The sequence below is a fragment of the Heptranchias perlo genome, chromosome 14 (assembly GCF_035084215.1).
Source record: "Heptranchias perlo isolate sHepPer1 chromosome 14, sHepPer1.hap1, whole genome shotgun sequence".
Classification (NCBI taxonomy): domain Eukaryota; kingdom Metazoa; phylum Chordata; class Chondrichthyes; order Hexanchiformes; family Hexanchidae; genus Heptranchias; species Heptranchias perlo.
The window spans coordinates 6331240-6354783 of NC_090338.1; the positions used below are offsets into that span (position 1 = coordinate 6331240).

The 23544-nt window shown below is 45.4% G+C and overlaps 1 protein-coding gene across 1 annotated transcript in view; it reads left to right on the forward strand.

Annotated features, from left to right (window-relative positions):
* The first annotated feature begins 1192 nt into the window (after nt 1-1192).
* LOC137332278 (synaptopodin) overlaps nt 1193-23544 on the forward strand; it is a 70294-nt gene continuing 47942 nt past the window's right edge. The window contains exon 1 of the mRNA XM_067995986.1: nt 1193-1279. The gene's annotated coding sequence lies outside the window, so the exon portion shown is untranslated. The remainder of the gene's footprint in view (nt 1280-23544) is intronic.

Consider the following 23544-nt stretch of genomic DNA (forward strand, 5'->3'; position numbering starts at 1 on the left):
AAAGAAGAATTGTTGAATGATTCAAGAGGGAGCGTTCGAGGGATGTGGCAGGACAGCACAGACTCACGAGTTTTATCTTATTGTTCTTACATTCTAACTGAAGTCAATCATTAGGATATCTGAATAAAGCACTTTCGAATCCTTTAAGGTGAAGCAACCCAAAAGCTACTGCAGGAAAAATATCTCCACAAGCTCTATACGGCTTCACCTGACAGCAGATGAGGATCCCTTTAAATATCGCTCCACTTGTACTGTCCATGGGCGGTGGTCGGGTGTTGGAACTGGCAGTAATCCGGGGGTGAGGGTGGACAATGGGCCTGGAGTTTAACTTGAGGGTGGGATCAGTGCGTGCGGGGGAGATGAGGGGGGCAAGACGAGCGACAGGCTCGCATGTCAAGGCCCGGAGAGATTCTATCCACACCGTTTGATTGATTCTGCCTGGCACTGCTGTGTGGTGTTTGCCTCACTCTGCGATGACCCGGTCTTATCTGGAGTAAAATAGGCACCTGTTAAATTGACTGTGACACCCTGCAGAGATTCATCATTAATAATCTTTAACAAGCCCTTAACAGGTAAAATATTTCTCCCCGCGGGTTTTGTTGCCCCATTTTTGGAGCAGTACGAATTCTCAGCGCAGCACTTATCACGAGCAAATCTACCTTCTGCCTCCTTTGATTCACCCCTTTTTCCCTAAGATTACCAAAAGGAGAGGAAAATGTGACAAAATTGAATTAAAAGAAATTCCCACTTCATTGTGATGAACAGAAAATTTACCCCCCCCCACCCACTAAAAAAATAATTGAGTAAAGAACCTTTAACAAGAAACTCTACCAACACACATCGTGATGAGTAATTTCAGGACAAGTTTGCACTAGTCTCTTTTTTTTCTATAATGATGTGAATTCTTAAACCCTGTAACTTGACCTTTAAGAGGCCTGAGCCAGTTCGCTTTTAATGAATAGATATGTGCACATGGAGACTCGCAGAAACCAAAAAAAAACAACTTTGCAGAAACTCCACAGCAGCTGTAACTAGTTTGATTTTTTCAGTTTAAGTCCAGCATATGTAGGTCAACAAAAGGAATACTGTTTCAGTGAAATTTCAAATCCACCTCCCCCCTCCCTCCCCACTCCGTCTCCTCCCTGCCTGTGTAAGTGACACCACACTACAGCAAAGTAGAGAGAATGTGAATAAGATCCACTGAATTCTGACAGGAGAGGAGAGACGCAGTTCTCTCTCTGAGCTGCGCCAGCAAAAGCAACCAGCCCTCAACACGGAGGTAAGAAGTTTCAAGGCTTTGCATCACCAGTCAGAGTAAGGCTGCAGGGAATGCAAAGTGGGTGCGGAGAGGGGAACGTGAAAATTAAACATAGGGAAGAGAACAGAGCAGCGTTAAGAGAAGAATATAGGCGAGTGGAAAATATAGAAAATAGGTGACAAAAATTTGCATTTGAAAAAGTGAAAAACCATGAATGCTAGATATCTGGAATAACAAAACAACAGATTCTATTTTTTTGGGGTGAATTTTCATGGTGGTGAAGGATGTTCGTGCGTGGGAGTGAGACTTTGTTTGTCAGCCTTCCCCAGAAGATGTTACCTTCTCTTCGCAGGTCAGTCAGCTTCTGAAAGGTAAAAGCAGGTTCAGATCTGACCCTTCATCGGAACCGAGGATGCTTCTGTTCAATGATTGTGAATAGGATTGAGTAAGAGTGACCCCAAAAAGCTGCGGATGCTGGGGGGTCAATTAAAAATTTCAAAACTGAGATCGATAGATTTTTGTTAGGTAAGGGTATTAAAGGTTATGGAACCAAGGTGGGTAAGTGGAGTTAAGATACAGATCAGCCGCGATCTAATTGAATGGTGGAACAGGCTCGAGGGGCTGAATGGCCTACTCCTGTCCCTATGTTCCTGTGTTCCTAAACCACGAGAGATTAGCGGATGGGCATTTAAAATGTTTATCTGAAGTTTCTCACTGCACTGCAAACTTAACAAGTTAACACGTAAATGGCTACTGCCTTAACCGAGATGGCAGTGAGACCAATTTCAGACCTCCTGGGTTTTTTTATAAAGCTTCGTGAAACACTCCTGGCATCAGAAACCGTGGGTTTGTTTTTGCCTTTGCGATGCAGGATGAGTCAATGAGCTGGCATCATCTGTGAAGGTAAACTTTAGTGATTCATCAAAGGTGGCTGCACAGACATGTTGTGTCGCATCTACCTGGTGAACTGAGCCAAAACCTGCGCTGGGACATCATTCATTCTCAATGCCGAGGCTTTGTACTCAGTCCAGGTACTGTGTTCCAACCTGTCTGGAATAAACTGGAAAACTGGAGCTTTACTGCCTCAAAAAAAAACTCTCCCCACACTATTATAATACATCCACACTCAGTGCTCCCCCCAACACTTACAGCCTTTGAAGTGGGTCAGCAACACTAGAAATGATGAGCTTGGCTGATTGAGACTTGAGCTTTTAATAGAGGCAAGCCCCCCCAGGATCAACTTTGCTGATGAGCTAACTATCACTGTTGGGCAGCAGATTCTGATTTGAGACTATACCTCAGAGAGATAGAGGTCAGGCAGTGGTGAGTTATACTTTTTTTAAATTTGATGTCGGGATGTGGGTGTTGCTGGCAAGGCCGGCATTTATTGCCCATCCCTAGTTGCCCCTTGAGAAGCTGGTGGCGGGCCCTCTTCTTGAACCGCTGCAGTCCGTGTGGTGAAGGTTCCCCCACAGTGCTGGTAGGTCAGGAGTTCCAGGATTTTGACCCAGCGACGATGAAGGAACAGTCGATATATGTCCAAGTCGGGATGGTGTGTGTGATCCGAAGGGGAATTTGGAGGTGATGGTCCTGTCTTACAAGGGAGGGAAGTGCTGTCAGAGTGATTGGGATACTTGCACAAACGCACAGTGCTCCGATCACCAGCATCCAAATCCTGATCAAATTTTAATGCTAGTGAAGAGACAGAGGTACAGATGACCCCTTAGTTTAAAGAAACTCCCAGGTGTTCTGTGTAGAAACTTTGCTTTGGTCTGGTTAATGAAAGAAAGTAAAGAAAGATTCATTTATTTGGGGCCTTCTCAAATCTCTCAGGAACAACGGATGTGAAAACGTGCTTTGAAACGTAGTAACAAATGTTATGTAGGCAAAATCAGCAGACATTTTGTGTACTGCAAGATCCCACGAGATGAGTGACCAGTTAATCTGTTTCTTGGTGATGTTGGTAGAGGGAAGAATGTTGGGCTGGACACCAGGAGAACTCCCCAGATCTTCAAATAGCACCATGGCATCTTTAATGTCCACCTGAACATACAAAAATGATGGTCAGGAAAAGACCAACTGGTCCATCAAGCCTGCCCCATGCTCACAATGCCTGGAGCATCATGACTAGACAATTCCTCCCCCCAATAGTGGCTATGTAATCTAACAGATTATAGAATCATAGAATGATACAGCACAGAAGGAGGCCATTCGGCCCATTGTGCCTATGAAAGAACTATCCAATTAGTACCACCCCATAACCATGCAAATTTTACCACTTCAAATATTTATCCAAATCCCTTTTGAAAGTTACAATTGAATCTGCTTCCACCGCCCTTTCAGGCAGTGCATTCCAGATCATAACAACTCGCTGCGTTAAAAAAAATTTCCTCATGTCGCCTCTTGTTCTTTTGCCAATTACCTTTTTGAGGGTAAACAATGAAAAGTTGTTTCAACTGGTTGGAGAACAATAAAAAAGGGGCCACAGACTGAGGATTAGGAGGCAGAGATTGTAACATCATCCAAAAGGTATTTGGATAAGTTTTTAAAAAGGAAGAATATAAAACAATATGGGAAAAGGGCAGGGGAATAGGATTCGAGAACAGCTGCAATTGAAGAGCGGAGAGCGGGCACCAACACATTGGCGATGGGCTGAATGGCCTCCTTCCGTGACTCAATAACATGCAGAGTAATCATATTTTTATTAATTTATGTTTTAAGCGATGTGTTTTATTGCAAGGATTAACCTGGTGGAAATATTGAGAATGGACCTCTGCCATTGGAGTTTCTGTTGCTGAATGAGTTAATGGTAGATCGCAGCATCTGGAAGTGCAATTTCTGGAACAAAAATAGCCAAGAACTAGTCGCTGTGGAACTGTGTACATTATCACTCAAAGGAATACTGAGAGATCCGATTCCAGAAACTGCCACAGAATGGTTAGGATCAGCTTAAATATATTTTATAAATGAAAGGCTAGCCCCCCAGTCCCCTCTCGCTGAATATGGAGTAGAAAAGGGGATGTAATTGTGTATCATTGACTGGGGTCTGTGTGCTTGTGGGGACAGGGAGTGGATGAAAGGCTGTGATTGATATGGCAGTCTGTGGCCCATTCATTTAGCATGTTCAGCCCAAGCACTGAAAGTATGCAGAAAGTGGTTAACTACCAGCAATCATCTGTGTCAGGTTATAGACATCACACTCATTACAACCAGCAGTGAAACAAAACACTGGGATGAAATGACCCATTTTCACTTTTTTTCATTTGAGTGTATTTTCTGCTCCTCAATGTGAGTAATGTCACCACTGAGGAACGGAACTCCCAGACATCTGCTACCACCATCAAACACTCCCAGGGCAGGTACAGCACGGGTTAGATACAGAGTAAAGCTCCCTCGACACTGTCCCATCAAACACTCCCAGGGCAGGTACAGCACGGGTTAGATACAGAGTAAAGCTCCCTCTACACTGTCCCATCAAACACTCCCAGGGCAGGTACAGCACGGGTTAGATACAGAGTAAAGCTCCCTCGACACTGTCCCATCAAACACTCCCAGGGCAGGTACAGCACGGGTTAGATACAGAGTAAAGCTCCCTCTACACTGTCCCATCAAACACTCCCAGGGCAGGTACAGCACGGGTTAGATACAGAGTAAAGCTCCCTCGACACTGTCCCATCAAACACTCCCAGGGCAGGTACAGCACGGGTTAGATACAGAGTAAAGCTCCCTCTACACTGTCCCATCAAACACTCCCAGGGCAGGTACAGCACGGGTTAGATACAGAGTAAAGCTCCCTCTACACTGTCTCATCAAACACTCCCAGGGCAGGTACAGCACGGGTTAGATACAGAGTAAAGCTCCCTCTACACTGTCCCATCAAACACTCCCAGGGTGGGTACAACACGGGTTAGATACAGAGTAAAGCTCCCTCTACACTGTCTCATCAAACACTCCCAGGGCAGGTACAGCACGGGTTAGATACAGAGTAAAGCTCCCTCTACACTGTCCCATCAAACACTCCCAGGGCAGGTACAGCACGGGTTAGATACAGAGTAAAGCTCCCTCTACACTGTCCCATCAAACACTCCCAGGGTGGGTACAACACGGGTTAGATACAGAGTAAAGCTCCCTCTACACTGTCCCATCAAACACTCCCAGGGCAGGTACAGCACGGGTTAGATACAGAGTAAAGCTCCCTCTACACTGTCCCATCAAACACTCCCAGGGCAGGTACAGCACGGGTTAGATACAGAGTAAAGCTCCCTCTACACTGTCCCATCAAACACTCCCAGCAGGTACAGCACTCGGGTAAGTGGGAGGGCGGGGGGTGGGGGGAGGGCGGTGGGTGGGGGGTCAGGAGAATATCGTGGGGGGGTGGGGGCTGGGAAATCCCAGGGAAGGGGAGGACCAAGGTTTCCTCCAGCTCCTTCTGGCACACAAGGATACAAAAAAAAATTCACTCGCCTATCTGGGCCTTTTCTTACCCCGGTTCCTCTTCCTGACAGGTTGGCCTGGTGGGAAGCCTCGACGGCTAATCCGTGCAGGCCTTGGCTTTAAATTTCAGTCGGAGCCCAACGATGTCTGGATTTTTAAAGAAGGACCCCATTGCTTTCTGGCAGGTTTCCCTCTCTTTCCACAGGCAAGCAGGGTTGACATTGGCCTTTCATCCTCTAATTGTGACCTATCAGCACCCATGGAACAGTACCCCAACAAGGAATCAGCCCCTTTGGAACGTGGGAGCATGAGAAAGCCATTCAGCCCCTCGAGCTTGTTCCGCCATTCAATTAGATCATGGCTAATCTGTATTCTTAACTCCATCTACCCGCCTTGGTTCCGTAACCCTTAATACCCTTATCTGACAACAATTTATCAATCTCAGTCTTGACATTTTCAATTGACCCCCAGCCTCAACAGTTTTTTGCGGGGAGAGGGTTCCAGATTTCCACTCCCCTTTGTGTGAAGAAGTGCTTCCTGACATCACCCCTGAACGGCCTAGCTCTAATTTTCAGGTTATGCCCCCTTGTTCTGGCCTCCCCCACCAGAGGAAATAGTTTCTCTCTATCTACCCTATCAAATCCTTTAATCTTCTTAAACGCCTCAATTAGATCACCCCTTAATCTTCTATACTCAAGGGAATACAAGCCTAGTCTATGCAACCTCTCCTCATAATTCAACCCTTTTAGCTCAGGTATCGTTCTGGGGGGCTGGTGGGGACCGGGGACGGGGACCGGGGACAAGAAGAATGGACATATTCCAAATATGTCTATGGTACGGTGAAGGTGAGCAAATTGGGGGCAATATTTAGTCCAACTGAACTCCCTGTTGACTCCAGGAGACAACTATGATGATGCTGAAAATGCTACCAGTCAGGAAAATGAAACCCTTCGAGTCTAGACAAGTCCCTCTTCAGTTCAGAGCCAAAGCTACTGAGTGAGTTCATTGATACTGATCCGTGACACACCTTCCTCTTTCCTCGGGATTCGGATAAGTGTCGTGACTGGCACTGCAGATAACCAATCCTCTTTACTATCCCGACTGTCTAAACCTTGTTAGCAACAGATTGGTACATTGAAGAAAGTGGGACACCCAAAGGAATGTAGCGTTTAGCCAGACAGGAAGAGTGATTGGATCCAAAATGGTTGCATAGTTAATACAGAGGAAGAAATGGTTTGCCTTATGAGTCGATAGGCACAGGAGACTCTTATTGACCAACTAACTAACTGAACTATCGTGTTCTAGTGGTAACTACATATCAAATACCCTTGACCACATTGGATGATAGACTGATTAAGAGGGAGAAGGATATACATCAAGAAACATTGGAACAGCAGGAGGCCATTCAGCCCCTTGAGCCTGTTCCGCCATTCAGTTAGATCATGGCTGATCTGTATCTTAACTCCATTTACCCGCTTTCATTCCATAACCCTTAATGTCCTTGTCTAAGAAAAATCTATCAATCTCAGTTTTGAAATTTTCAATTGACCCCCCAACCTCAACAGCTAGGTTGATGTGACCTCTCCAATTGTAGAGGGGAGAATATTTTTAATTCTTTCTGAAGTGAATTCGGGGGTGGTATGCGTCAGCATTCCCTCTTGGTGTTATAAAGGCGTCATCGTTGCTGAGTTGATAACGCTCTCACCTCTCAACTGAAAGGCTGTATGTTTGAGTCCCATAGCAGGACTTGAGCAGTGATGGAAAACATCACACAATCTAGGCCGACACTTCAGTGCACTACTGAGGGAGTGCTGCACTGTTGGAGGTGCCATCCTTCGTGTGAGACATAAACCTAAAGTCCCGTCTACCTGTTCAGTTCGGCATTTAAAAGAAGAAAAGCTGTAACGGGAATACAGTCGGGTTAGTGTTCTGGATAGATGAGATTAAAATGGGCCAAAGGATCTCCTTCATTTGAAGCTATTGTGAAAACATTAACTGGGGGACTGTGCTGATCCAAAAATACCCACATACATCCAGGAGTCCTGCTCCAGATTATAATTAGATGGCAACAGCTCTCCTCCCACACCATCAGGTGGTTTGTTTATCACATGAAGCAAGTCATGGATTGCCCCAGACAGGGTATCATAATCATATCATAGTTTAAGTAATTGCTTAACTTTCACAGAATTAGTTTGCATAAGTAAAAAAAAAACAATGAATCACAAAGGTGGGGAGGAGAGAGGTTATCAGGAGCTATGAGCAGTGCTCCAAGGTTCATTTTATGATATGCTTCTACCAGAGACCATGGGCCCGCAGAATAAACAGAGTATCCCAGAGATGGTGGTGAACTTCACGCATCAATTCACTTGCACAAAAGACCATCTGGGTCTATCATAATCATAAGAGTAACACACAGCCATAACTCAATGCCTTGGGTATGTGCTATTTCCCAGTTCACCATAAGTATGGGACAATAATTGCATCTTGTTGAGAAACCCAGGCAAAAGGATGAGACCTAACATCCAAGCTCATCTTAAATTCCATCCTACCATGGCACTAGTCATGGGGTTGCCAACTCTGGTTGGATGTATTCCTGGAGATTTCATCACATGACCTCCTGCCTCCAACTGCCTATCCCAGTAAAAAAGCCTTTTTTAAAATTCTCCAATATTTTTATAACTAATAAGTAAAAGTGTTCAAGGAAAATGACAAAAACACACCATTTTTCTTAATGCCCCTTTGATGTTCCTCCCAGGTTTTTGCTCGTAGCAATGACCAGGAAATTAATCTTTAATTTCTGAAGACTCCAGGGCAATCCTGGAGAGTTGGCAACCCTAGCCACAGAGAGGAGTGTCCTGGCCAACATTCATAGAAACATAGAAAATAGGAGCAGGAGTAGGCCATTCAGCCCGTCGAGCCTGCTCCACCATTCAATATGATCAGGGCCGATCCTCTATCTCAATACTATATTCCCGCTCTCTCCCATACCCCTTGATGCCTTTTGTGTCTGGAAATCTATCTAGCTCCTTCTTAAATATAGTCCTCCCTCAACACGAATTACTAAAAGGCAGAACAACTGTTCATTCAACTTGTTCCTGTTGGTGGGACATTGCTGACACGCAGTAACAACAAAAGTGATTCACTTTGTGATACTATTTGAGACCTCCTAGTGTGATAAGGTGCTATACAAATGCTGGTGGTTAAGTGATGTGAAACTTGGGTTTTAAAAGCCGGCAGATTGTAGGAGGAAGGAATCACCGAGGGAGATGACGGGATACAGTTTTGAGGTCCTGGAAGACAATAAGTTAGAGCTGGAGACAGCGCAATGGGTCTTAGGAGCATAGGAACAGGAGTAGGCCATTTAGCCCCTCAAGCCTGTTCCGTCATTCAGTAAGATCAAGGCTGATCTATGACCTAACTCCATATACCCGCCTTAGCTCCATATCCCTTAATACCTTTGGTTAACAAAAACCTATCAATTTCAGATTAAAATTAACAATTGAGCTAGCATCAACTGCCGTTTGCAGAAGAGAGTTCCAAACTTCTACCACCTTTTGTGTGTAGAAATGTTTCCTAACTTCACTCCTGAAAGACTTGGCTGTAATTTTTAGGCTATATCCCCTAGTCCTAGACTCCCCAACCAGCGGAAATATTTTCTCCCTATCTACCCTATCAGCTTTCCTTGTTTTCAACACGGGGATTAAGATGACATATTGCAGATCTGGATTTTTGAATTCATTTATATAAAAAACCAAACCAGGGAGAGGCTCAAGACTTAGGCCATCCCAATTTTTCAATTAGTAGACCAATAAGGTAACTAAGTACAGATGGAGCTCTTTAAATAGCATCTGGAAACCCTTCAGTGATTAGTTCCAGACCTCCTGAAGGTGGTCAAGACTGTGTTCAGTTTCACATTTCCCTGAGTTCTCCGTAGAAACACAGCAGAGTGGTCCTGTCTGATACACTCCACCATACTTTGTTTCTTTTTATCGATTAGAATATTTGCCACAGGTTTATTTTCAAGCCTTAACATAAGAAATCAGAGCATATCTCAGTCAATCACTTACGCAAGACGATTCATGGGTAACAATGACCTTCCTTCACTGCTCCAGAATATAGTGAGGCACCTATCCCATGTGATCATCTGTGGAAAGAAAAGAACTTGCATTTCTATAGCACTTTTCACGATGTCCCAAAGCGCTTTACAGCCAATGAAGTACTTTTCTGAAGCGTCTGCCAATTTGTGCACAACAAGGTCCCACAAACAGCAATGAGATAAATGAGCAGATCATCTGTTTTAGTGATGTTGGTTGAGGGATAAATATTGGCCAGGATAGCAGGGAGAACGCTCCTGCTCTTCTTCAAATAGTGGCCGTGGGATCTTTTATGTCCACCTGAGAGGGCAGGCAGGGCCTCGGTTTAACATCTCATCTGAAAGACGACACCTCTGACAGTGCAGCACTCCCTCAGTACTGGACTGGGAGTGTCAAGCTGACACCCCCTTGGAACTACTTGGAGGGCGGTGTATCCAAGGTCAAGACCGAAAGGGCTGGCAATGAAGGACCAAAGATCAAATTCCACTCTTCATCTTCATCCAGTGCTCCTGGCTTAAAGCTTCGCGCAATGGGAGTGTCTATCGGGAATCCGGGCGCGGAGGTTCATGTGCCTGAATTCCTGATGCGAGCTCCCATCAGGCAAGCCTCTACGCTGGGAGCGCTAATTCATAAAACCTATCCCTTTGTATTTATTCTGTGCGTAGAATGAGAGATTCTTTTTATTTGAGTATTCGAGTTGATTGAGGACCTGCTCGCTGTTGTGGGAGGCAGACAGGTACCGATCAATGTTGCATGATCTGATTCTCAGTTGAGGTCATGAATGCCAGAAATCTGAAATAGAAACAGAAAATTCTGCAAATACACAGCAGGTCAGTCAGCGTCTGAAAGAGAAAAAATTGGTTAATGTTTTGAGTGGGATTCCATTGGGTGTAATGTTGAATTTGGGTGATAGTGTAAAATCGGCAATATCGGTTCAAATTACCCCCATTGAGTTGGAGAAGTTAATTAATAAACCCCACTTTACACCCCCTATAGTGAAGTAAGTAATCAATTTGAACCCTTGACCTCTGCTTGTTGACTTCTCTTGCTCTTTCTTTTCTTAAATGAATACAATATAATATAATTAATAAATCCAATGTAGAATTCAGGAGAAACTTCTTTATCCAGAGAGTGGTGAGAATGTGGAACTCACTACCACAAGGAGTAGTTGAGGCGAATAATATAGATGTATTTAAGGGAAAGCTTGAAAAACACATGAGGGAGAAAGGAATAGACAGATATACCGACAGGGTTAGATGATGTGGAGATGCCGGTGATGGACTGGGGTTAAGATGAAGTAGAGAGGGAGGAGGCTCGTGTGGAGCATAAATACCGGCATAGACCAGGTGGGTGGAATGACCTGTTTCTGTGCTGTAAATTCTATGTAAACCTGACTAGCCCTTATAATTTTTATAAAAGGGGCTCCTCCAATCTGATAGTGAACGGTTCAATCATTGATAAAGCTAATCTATCTTTCTCTTAAAGGTGCCAATCAAACGGTTGTGCATTTCCAGCATTTTTCCTGTTCTCATCATGGCTCACACATTGAGCCCACAGACAGAAAAGTGTCACTGTGACAACGGTAGCTGTTGGGTTTGGGCCTGTTAGTGAGTCAGATGCTGTCCCAAGGGAGGGATGTGGCTGAAGACAGCTCTTGGACAGAGACGACATTGTTGGGTGAGCTGCATCCAATACAGTATTTGTTTGGTTGTTATGGATTACCTTTGGGAGTGAAGGGTTGGATATAGTCACGAGTTTATCAACAGCATTCCGACTGCATGTTGGATGAAAGTAGACTTGCCAACCCTCCAGCATTGTCCTCGAGTCTCCAGGGAATGAAAGATTAATCTCCAGGGCACTACTGTGAACAACTCACCAGAAAAATCATAGGGGCATTAAAAAATGATGCTTTCATTTTCATTTTTTTTGTTCACCTTTGTTCATTAGTTACAAAAATATTGGCGATGGGGGAAGATGGTCTGTTTGACTGACAGTCAACAATCATCCAATCACGTAACGATGAGTCTGTTCGCTTTCCGATTGGCCATGGGAAGGCAAGGATGGATGTGTCAGGCGGCCAATGGTGGGAGAATGGGGCAGGAGGTCATGTGATGAAACCTCCAGGAATACTTCCGACTCGAGTTGACAACCTCTAGATGAAAGTTAAGGATTTCTTTTTTAGGGAACAGTGTTCCAGTTATTGATACTGAATGCATTTTATTTAATAACCTGAGGTGATTTGGAAATGAAATTAACTGAAGCGATCCTGTTACCAACTCAGGACACCGGCATCTCTCCCAAGACCATGTGCATCATAGACTCCTTTGTCAACCATATTTTTGAGCGCATGGTGGGTGAGGTTTCTTGCCTGACCCATTGCAACAAGCACTCGACCGTCAGCTCCCGGGAGATCTAGACCGCCGTATGCCTGCTGCTGCATGAGGGAACATAGGAATATAGCAACAGGAGTAGGCCATTCAGCCCCTCGAGTCTGTTCCGCCGTTCAGTTAGATCATGGCTAAGCTGTATCCTAACTCCATTCAACCATCTTGGCTGCCTACCCCTTAATATACTTGGCTAGCAAAAATCTATCGATCTCAAATTTAAAATGATTAATTAAGCTAACATCTGCATTTTGTGTGAGAGAATTCCACACTTCTACCACCCTTTGTGTGAAGGATTGTTTCCGAACGTCTCTCCTGAATGGCCTGGCCCTGATTTTAAGGTTATGACCCCTTGTCCTAGATTTCCCCCATCAGCAGAAAAAGTTTCTCTCTATTCACCCTATCAATTCCTTTCAAAATCCTAAAAACCTCAATCATATCACCCCTTAACCTTCTACATTCCAGGGAATACAAGCCTAGTTTATGTAATCTCTCCTCATAATCTAACCCTTGGAGTCCTGGTAACATTCTGGCCAAGCACACCATGTCGGAAGGGACAAAGGCAGTGGCCAAGTACACCAGCTCCAAGTACTGAAAAAACACAAGTACCGAGCCCTATAGTGTGGGCCAGTATATCTGGTGTTCTTTTACTCCACTGAACTGCAGCTTAAATAATTCACGGTCTTGTGAAAGAGGATTGCTTATCGCTATGTTGATTGATCCAGATCATGTTCTCTTTTGCCATCATGATCTGGTCATTGTTATCTTACAAAAAAAATCCTCCTTCATTCTTGTTTAAACTACTCATGGGCTGGTTTTTAAGTTCCTTAGTGATTTTCTGGTACCTCAAACGAATTGACCATTCTTCATATGTGACCCTGGACGGAGCAGCTCAGCAAGTTATTAAACCATCGAGGATATCACAGTCTCATCCCATCCTCTCCTTATCTGACAGTAACACACACACACAGAAATTCATTGACCCGGGCGTAAAACAGGTGCCTAAGCATCTAATATAGTGGGCAGCGTGCAGGCACCCATTCCATGCCAGAATTGCGCCACACGCCATATTGGTAAAGGGTACTGCATAGGTGTCCAGGGCCCGCAACTGTAACAGACAGTTTATAAAACCCATTCTATTTGCCTTTTTGATGGCTTTATCTACCTACACTCCTTCTTTCAGGGAATTATATATTTGGACCCTGGTTCTCCCTGTTCATCCACACCCCTCAATGTCTTTCCATTGGATGTACACTCCCATTCTTTGTTTTTCCTCCCAAAATGTATTACCTCACACTTCTGTGCAAGCCACCAGACTGCTCTTTCAGCTAACCTGTCCATGTCCTTCTCAAGTCTTCCCCAATCCTCTTCACTGTTTGTCAAACACCCTACTTTTGTATCATCTGCAAATTTTGAGATTCTGCTCCCTATACCCAGATCCAAATCATCTTTAAATACCAAGAACAAAAGTGGACCCAGCACTGACCCCTGGGGTTACACCACTTCCAACCTTTCTCCAATTCAGCAACTCCTATTTCCCACAACTCTTTGTTTCCAGCCTCTAAACTAATTTTCTTTCCATGCTGATAAAGTTCTACTTGACCCATGTGCCCGAATCTTTTTAACAAGCCTCCCATGAGACACCTTATCAAATGTCATCTGTTTGACTAAATCAACCTCACAGCCCAATAAAGATTAATTTCAGGTATTGTAGCTGCCCATTCTTGTGCATTGTTGTGTCATATAGTGTTAGCTGTGGCTCAGTGGGCAGCATTCTCACCTCTAAATCAAAACATTGTGGGTTTAAGTGCCACTCCAGAAACTTGAGCATAAAATATAGGCTGATACTCCAGTGCAGTGCTGAGGGTGTGCTGCACTGTTGGAAGTGCTGTCTTTTGGATGAGTCATTAAACCGAGGCTCCACCTGCCCTCTCAGGTGAGTAGAAAAGATCCCATGGCACTATTTGGAAGGGGAGGTCCTGGCCAATATTTATCCCTCAACCAACAACACTAAAACAGATTATCTGATCATTTATCTCATTGTTGTTTGTGGGATCTTGCTGTGCACAAATTGGCTGCCACGTTTCCTACATTACAACAGTGGCTACACTTCAAAAAGTACTTCATTGGTTGTAAAGCGCTTTAGAATGCCCTGAGGCCATGAAAAGTGCTATAGAAATGCAAATCTTCCATATGTGTAAAACCAAATCTTACGGACTCTCAGTTATTCATCACTTTTTTTTTTCATCGTTCATGGGATGTGGGCGTCGCTGGCAAGGCCAGCATTTATTACCCGTTCCTAATTGCCCTTGAGAAGGTGGTGGTGAGCCACCTTCTTGAACCGCTGCAGTCCATGTGGTGAAGGTTCTCCCACAGTGCTGTTAGGAAGGGAGTTCCAGGATTTTGACCCAGCGACGATGAAGGAACGGCGATATATTTCCAAATCGGGATGGTGTGTGACTTGGAGGGGAACGTGCAGATGGTGTTGTTCCCATGTGCCTGCTGCCCTTGTCCTTCTAGGTGGTAGACTTCGAGGGTTTGAGAGGTGCTGTCGAAGAAGCCTTGGCGAGTTGCTGCAGTGCATCCTGTGGATGGTACACACTGCAGCCACAGTGCGCCGGTGGTGAAGGGAGTGAATGTTTAGGGTGGTTGGTGGGGTGCCAATCAAGCGGGCTGCTTTGTCCTGGATGGTGTCGAGCTTCTTGAGTGTTGTTGGAGCTGCACTCATCCAGGCAAGTGGAGAGTATTCCATCACACTCCTGACTTGTGCCTTGTAGATGGTGGAAGGGCTTTGGGGAGTCAGGAGGTGAGTCACTCGCCGCAGAATACCCAGCCTCTGACCTGCTCTTGTAGCCACAGTATTTATGTGGCTGGTCCAGTTAAGTTTCTGATCAATGGTGATCCCCAGGATGTTGATGGTGAGGGATTCAGCGATGGTAATGCTGTTGAATGTCAAGGAGAGGTGGTTAGACTCTCTCTTGTTGGAGATGGTCATTGCCTGACACTTGTCTGGCGCAAATGTTACTTGCCACTTATCAGCCCAAGCCTGGATGTTGTCCAGGTCTTGCTGCATGCAGGCACGGACTGCTTCATTATCTGAGGGGTTGAGAATGGAACTGAACACTGTGCAATCATCAGCAAACATCCCCATTTCTGACCTTATGATGGAGGAAAGGTCATTGATGAAGCAGCTGAAGATGGTTGGGTCTAGGACACTGCCCTGAGGAACTCCTGCAGCAATGTCCTGGGGCTGAGATGATTGGCCTCCAACAGCCACTACCATCTTCCTTTGTGCTAGATATGACTCCAGCCACTGGAGAGTTTTCCCCCTGATTCCCATTGACTTCAATTTTACTCGGGCTCCTTGGTGCCACACTCGGTCAAATGCTGCCTTGATGTCAAGGGCAGTCACTCTCACCTCACCTTTGGAATTCAGCTCTTTTGTCCATGTTTGGACCAAGGCTGTAATGAGGTCTGGAGCTGAGTGGTCCTGGCGGAACCCAAACTGAGCATTTGTGAGCAGGTTATTGGTGAGTAAGTGCCGCTTGATAGCACTGTCGACGACACCTTCCATTACTTTGCTGATGATTGAGAGTAAGCTGATGGGCCGGTAATTGGCCGGATTGGATTTATCCTGCTTTTTGTGGACAGGACGTACCTGGGCAATTTTCCACATTGTCGGGTAGATGCCAGTGTTGTAACTGTACTGGAACAGCTTGGCTAGTTCTGATTATCAGGGCAGAGAGGGTGAGGTGAAGGTTGGGCGGCCCAGTCCTCTCTCTCCAGAAAAGTATCTGGTTGTTCTCGGAACACATTTGCACTATTTGCTTCAATTACCTTCCCTGGTAACGCATTCCATATGTCTGATACTCTTTGTGTGAAATAGTTCTGTCTCACTTCTCTATTTAGTGCTTAATAGGTTAAGGAGCCTTTTATAACTAATAAACCTCCACACCTGCCTCCTCAGCACACCATTAATGGAGCATGTTGCCCCGTGGGAGAGCATGTCTAAGAATAGTTGGAACTCAGAGAACTTTGCGATGCTGCTACATTCTTTCCAGTTTGAAGATCAGTCATTCTTTCTACATTTTTCTCTCCTCTCTCCTGAACATGATGGCTCTTGCTGGGCCATGATTCCACAGGCAGTTTTCCTGTACCCCGATTTCCCATTCGTCGTGTGCGGACAATGGACGTCTGTTGGCTATTCGGCCACATGGGACATCACAGATAAGCCTATCGTTTTCTTCACCCAGTGTCCACACACATGTACTTTCCAGCGGGGGTCACTGGATAACAATTGGAGCGTGTGTTTTCCCTCTCTCTAAGTCAGGCGTACCAAGGCCAATAGGAAAGCTCTGGTCAGATCCCATTTAGAGTACAGCATTCAGTTCTGGGCACCTCACCTCAGGAAGGATAGATTGGCCTTGGAGGGGGTGCAGCGCAGATTTATCAGAATGATACCGGGGCTAAACGGGTTAAATTATGAGGACAGGTTGCATAGACTGGGCTTGTATTCCCTCGAGTTTAGAAGATTTAGGGGGTGATCTAATTGAGTTGTTTAAGATGATTAAAGGATTTGATAGGGTGGATCGAGAGAAACTATTTCCTCTGGTGGGGGGAGTCCAGAACAAGGGGGCAGAACCTTAAAATTAGAGCCAGGCCGTTCAGGGGTGATGTCAGGAAACACTTTTTCACACAAAGGGGAGTGGAAATCTGGAACTCTCTCCCCCAAAAAACTGTTGAGGCTGGGGGTCAATTGAAAATCTCAAAACTGAGATTGATAGCTTTTTGTTAGGTAAGGGTTAAGGAACCAAGGCAGGTAAATGGAGTTAAGATACAGATCAGCCATGATTTAATTGAATGGTGGAACAGGCTCGAGGGGCTGAATAGCCTCCTCCTGTTCCTATGTTCCTAGTATTCCGACTGCGAAATCCGCTGAGATTGGGGATGGAAACAAAGACCTTCTGCTCGATGTGGATTGGCAACTAACCCATTTTAATCATCAGGGAGATGAAGCTCAGTTTTAACAGCCTTACCATCTTGATTGCAACTTGTTGGTGCACTCTACGATCTCATCGCGGCGTTACTAAATAGCACTTGCATGCGATCAAAGTGTGCGGGCTCACAGGAGCGATCATGGGTCAATGTCAGCTGATTAAGACACAGCATTGTCCCCCAGCCTTGGGAATGTCTACTACCTTTCGAGATGAGGGGTGACATTTGGAGGAGGTAACAGTGCTTGGAGCAAAGGAAAATGGGGTGTTAAACCGTAATGAAAAGAGCTCCCAATGCCTCCGTTTGTAAAGGGCTCCCATTTACACAGCATCTTTCATAGCCTCAGGACATCCCAAAACGCTTCACAGCCAATTGAAGTGTAGTCACTGTTGTAATGTAGGAATCACAGCAGCCAATTTACACACAGCAAGATCCCACAAACAGCAATGAGATAATGATCAGAAGATCTGTTTTAGTGATGCTGGTTAAGGGATAAATATTAGCCAGGACACCAAATAGTGCCATGGGATCTTTTACATCCACCTGAGAGGGCAGACAGGTCCTCAGTTTAGTGTCTCATCCGAAAGACGGCACCTCCAACAGTGCAGCATTCCCTCAGTACTGCACTGAAGTGTCAGCTTGGATTATATACCCAACTCCCTAGAGCGGGACTTGAACCCACAATCTTCTGATTCAGAGGCAAAAGTGTTACCAACTGATCCACAGCTGACACAATTGTGGAACTGAACCGTATGGAAGAGCAGGGGAGTCCTGGCCATTATTTAACCCTCAACCAACGTCACTCAAAAAAAATTACATTCATTTCATTGCTGTTTGTGGGATCTTGCTGTGTGCAAATTGGCTGCTGTGTTTCCTACATTACAACAGTGACTACATTTCAAAAAGTACTTCATTGGCTGTAAAGCGTTTGGGACGTCCAGAGGCCATGAAAGGCGCTATACAAATGCAAGATCTTTCTTTACTTGAAGAGTTTAAACACAGTCGGATTCTGTATGAGGACTTAAAAACGATTTATATGGACGAGCATTTAAAGTATTTGTATGACATTCCTCTGGCCACCCTTTTGGTTGAGGCCAAAATAAACCCAAGACCGTGTCACGCTCACAGTCTGCAGCCAGACTATTAGCCAAGAATGACTGGTTTATGTACAAAGCCTGGAATGGAGATCCAGTGCTCAAGGAGATAATACAGGCCTAAAGCCTGGCTACAAACTTAACAAAACTGCACATGTTTATCCCAAGCAGGCGAGTCAGGCATATGAGGCTGCACCATTGGACAGAATAGGCCTGTGGGTTCACTGCCCGACCCCTCAGGGTTGTACTTTTACTAGAACAGCAATCGGACTTGTTAAGAGAGAGAGAGAGAGAGAGAGCGAGAGAGAAAAAAGCCGTCAAACCTCACTGGAAAAGAATGAGTCAGGCCCCATGTGGAACGGGTTAGAGCGTTTTAACAAGGTCTGATTGGCATCGCCACATCTGCTGTAAATATGAGGCATTTAGTGCATGACACGAGCCTTTATAGATGCTGTATTTCAGCGAACTCAAGCCTCGTTCGATCCCTTAACAAGTTTAAAAAGAGACCGTATCAGCCGGAAAATGCCTGATCTCATTTAATCTCAGCCAACACGGTGGCCAACTGCAAAGCAGCTGCAATTTTATATTTTGCTGAGTTTTCCGCGGTGGGACTCCAGCACAAAAATCGTTCTTAACACAATAAACTATCCCTTGTTATTCTTCCACAAACTGGGCCAGTCCCAGGTTGCAGTGATTCCTGCCAATCCCATTAAAAATGACATTCCTTGCTCCATTTCTTTGTTTTAACTCTCTCCTTGCCGGCGAAAGCACTTGCATAAACTTAGTTAAACATAGAAACATAGAAAATAGGAGCAGGAGTAGGCCATTCGGCCCTTCGAGCCTGCTCCGCCATTCAATATGATCATGGCTGATCCTCTATCTCAATACCATATTCCCGCTCTCTCCCCATACCCCTTGTTGCCTTCTGTGTCTAGAAATCTATCTAGCTCCTTCTTAAATATATTCAGTAACTTGGCCTCCACAGCCTTCTGTGGTAGAGAATTCCACAGGTTCACCACACTCTGAGTGAAGAAATTTCTCCTCATCTCAGTCCGAAATGTCCTACCTCATTTCCTGAGACTGTGACCCCTCGTTCTACACCCCCAGCCAGGGGAAACATCCTCCCTGCATCCAGTCTGTTCAGCCGTGTCAGAATTTTATGCATTTCAATGAGATCCCCTCTCATTCTTCTAAACTCGAGTGATTACAGGCCGAGTCGACCCAATCTCTCCTCATACGACAGTCCTGCCATCCCAGGAATCAGTCTGGTGAACCTTCGTTGCACTCCCTCCATGGCAAGTAAATCCTTTCTTAGGTAAGGAGACCAAAACTGCACACAATACTCCAGGTATGGTCTCACCAAGGCCTTGTATAACTGCAATAAGACATCCTTGCTCCTGTACTCAAATCCTCTTGCAATGAAGGCTAACATACCATTCGCCTTCCTAACTGCTTGCTGCACCTGCATGTTTGCTTTCAGTGACTGGTGTACAAGGACACCCAGGTCCCTTTGTACATCAACATTTCCCAATCTATCACCATTTAAATAATACTCTGCCTTTCTGTTTTTCCTTCTGAAGTGGATAACGTCACATTTATCCACATTATACTGCATCTGCCATGTATTTGCCCACTCACCCAACTTGTCTAAATCGCCCTGAAGCCTCTTTGCATCCTCCTCACAACTCACAATCCCACCTAGTTTTTTGTCGTTGTCAGCTGTGATTCACTCTCACCTCTGAGTCAGAAGATCCTGGGTTCGAGTCCCACACCACAGACATAAGCCCATAATCCCGGCCAACACTCCACAGTGCCAGTACTGAGGGAGTGCTGCACTGTTGGAGGTGCCGTCTTTCAGATGAGACGTTAAACCAAGGCCCATCTGCCCTCTCAAGTGGATGTAAAAGATCCCAGAACACTATTTCAAAAAAGAGCAGGGGAGTTCTCCCCAGTGTCCTGGCCAATATTTGCCCCTCAACCACTATCACTGAAGCCAGATTACCTGGTCATTATCATACTGCTGTTTGTGGGATCTTGCTGTGCACACATTGGCAGCCGTGTTTCTTACATTACAACAGTGACTACACTTCAACAAGTGCTTCATTGGCTGTAAAGCGTTTTGGGACGTCCTGAGGTCGTGGAAGACGCCATATAAATGTAAGTTCTGCTTTCCTGTACGTACTTAACACCGCTTCCTCTGCACCCCCGGGGTGATAACTACATTGAAATAGTGCTCAGAGGAATTTGACCCAAGTGCGTAGATTAACGTACCAATATGGTGCTTCATTGAATTTCAACATTCCAACCAAATTATAGTTGGTGATATCAGCGGGCAAACGTTTAACCCACTCAGGCATCGCTCTGGTTATTGCCTCTGGCTAAAGAAAGGGCGGTTTAGGTGTGTTGTGCATTCCTTTGCTGATATCACCATTATTCATTTCTATCCTTTACATGACATATTTTCCCATCTATCCATTACTTTCAGTGTTTTTTTGTTCCCTTTTCTCCGTAAGAGACATCGAAAGACAGGCACAGGGAGAGCTACAGCTAATTGTAAATCATAGAATCATAGAGTCTCACAGCACAGAAAGAGGCCATTCGGCCCATCGTGCCTGTGCCGGCTCTTTGAAAGAGCTATCCAATTAGTCCCACTCCCTTGCTCTTTCCCCGTAGCCCTGCAAATATCTCCTTTTCAAGTATTTATCCAATTCCCTTTTGAAAGTTATTATTGAATCTGCTTCCACCACCCTTTCAGACAGCGCATTCCAGATCATCACTACTCGCTGCATAAAAAAAAATTTCCACATTTCCCCTCTGGTTCTTTTACCAATTACCCTAAATCTGTGACCTCTGGTTACCGACCCCCTGCCAGTGGAAACATTTTTTCCTTATTTACTCTATCAAAACCCTTCATAATTTTGAACACTTCTGTTAAATCTCACCTTAACCTTCTCTGCTGTGAGGGGTACAATCCCAGCTTGTCTAGTCTCTAGGAACAGGAGGAGGCCATTCAGCCTCTTGAGCCTGTTCTACCATTCTATTAGATCATGGCTGATCTGTAACTTAACTCAATCTACCCACCTTGGTTCCGTAACCCTTAATACCCTTACCTAACAAAAATCTATCAAGTTTTGAAACTTTTAATTGACCCCAAGCCTCAACAGCTTTTTGGGGGAGAGAGTTCCGGATTTCCCATACCCTTTGTGTGAAGAAGTGTTACATCAAGTTAGATCAAATCTACAGCACAGAAACAGGCCATTCGGCCCAACTGTTCTGTGCCAGTGTTTATGCTCCACACGAGTCTCCTCCCACCCCTCTTCATCTAACCCTATCAGCATATCCTTCAATTCCTTTCACCCTTGTGTGCTTATCTAGCTTCCCCTTAAATGGGGATCAAGCAGCAAAGCGGAGTGAGGTCGAAGATCTTATTGAATGACAGAGCAGGCTTAAGGGGCCATCTGGCCTACTCCCGCTCCTATTTCTTATGTTCTTAAATGTATCTACGCTATTTGCCTCAACTACTCCTTGTGGTAGCGAGTTCCACATTCTAACCACTCTCTGGGTAAAGAAATTTCTTCTGAATTCCCTATTGGATTTATTAGTCACTAAATGGGATAGATTCAGAACAGATCTAGCAGCTCAAAATTGGGCATCCATGAGGCGCTGTGGGCCATCAGCAGCAGTAGAATTGTATTCCAGCACAATCTGTAACCTAATGGCCCGGCATATTCCTCACTCTACCATTACCAACAAGCCAGGGGAGCAACCCTGGTTCAATGAGGAGTGTAGAAGAGCATGCCAGGAGCAGCACCAGGTGTACCTAAAAATGAGGTGCCAACCTGGTGAAGCTACAACTCAGGACTACATGCATGCTAAACAGCGGAAGCAACATGTTATAGACAGAGCTAAGCGATTCCACAACCAAAGGATCAGATCAAAGCTCTGCAGTCTTGCCACATCCAGTCGTGAATGGTGGTGGACAATTAAACAACTAACAGGAGGAGGATCTGTAAACATCCCCATCCTCAATGATGGCGGAGTCCAGCACATGAATGCAAAAGACAAGGCTGAAGCGTTTGCAACCATCTTCAGACAGAAGTGCCGAGTGGATGATCCATCTCGGCCTCCTCCCGCTATCCCCACCATCACAGAAGCCAATCTGCAGCCAATTCGATTCACTCCACGTGATATCAAGAAACGGCTGAGTGCACTGGATACAGCAAAGGCGATGGGCCCTGACAACATCCCGGCTTTTGTGCTGAAGACTTGTGCTCCAGAACTAGCCGCGCCTCCAGCCAAGCTGTTCCAGTACAGCTACAACACTGGCATCTACCCAACAATGTGGAAAATTGCCCAGGTATGTCCTGTCCATAAAAAGCAGGACAAATCCAATCCGGCCAATTACCGCCCCATCAGTCTACTCTCAATCATCAGCAAAGTGATGGAAGGTGTCGTCGACAGTGCTATCAAGCGGCACTTACTCACCAATAACCTGCTCACCAATGCTCAGTTTGGGTTCCGCCAGGACCACTCTGCTCCAGACCTCATTACAGCCTTGGTCCAAACATGGACAAAAGAGCTGAATTCCAGAGGTGAGGTGAGAGTGATTGCCCTTGACATCAAGGCAGCATTTGATCGAGTGTGGCACCAAGGAGCCCTAGTAAAATTGAAGTCAATGGGAATCAGGGGGAAAACTCTCCAGTGGCTGGAGTCATACCTAGCACAAAGGAGCTCCTCAGGGCAGTGTCCTAGGCCCAACCATCTTCAGCTGCTTCATCAATGACCTTCCCTCCATCATAAGGTCAGAATTGGGGATGTTCACTGATGATTGCACAGTGTTCAGTTCCACTCCCAACCCCTCAGATAATGAAGCAGTCTGTGCTCACAGGCAGCAAGACCTGGACAACATTCAGGCTTGGGTTGATAAGTGGCAAGTAACATTCGAGCCAGACAAATGCCAGGCAATGACCATCTCCAACAAGAGAGAGTCTAACCACCTCCCCTTGACATTCAACGGCATTACCATCGCCGAATCCCCCACCATCAACATCCTGGGGGTCACCATTGACCAGCAACTTAACTGGACCAGCCATATAAATACTGTGGCTACAAGAGCAGGTCAGAGGCTGGGTATTCTGTGGCGAGTGACTCACCTCCTGACTCCCCAAAGCCTTTCCACCATCTACAAGGCACAAGTCAGGAGTGTGATGGAATACTCTCCACTTGCCTGGATGAGTGCAGCTCCAACAACACTCAAGAGGCTCGACACCATCCAGGACAAAGCA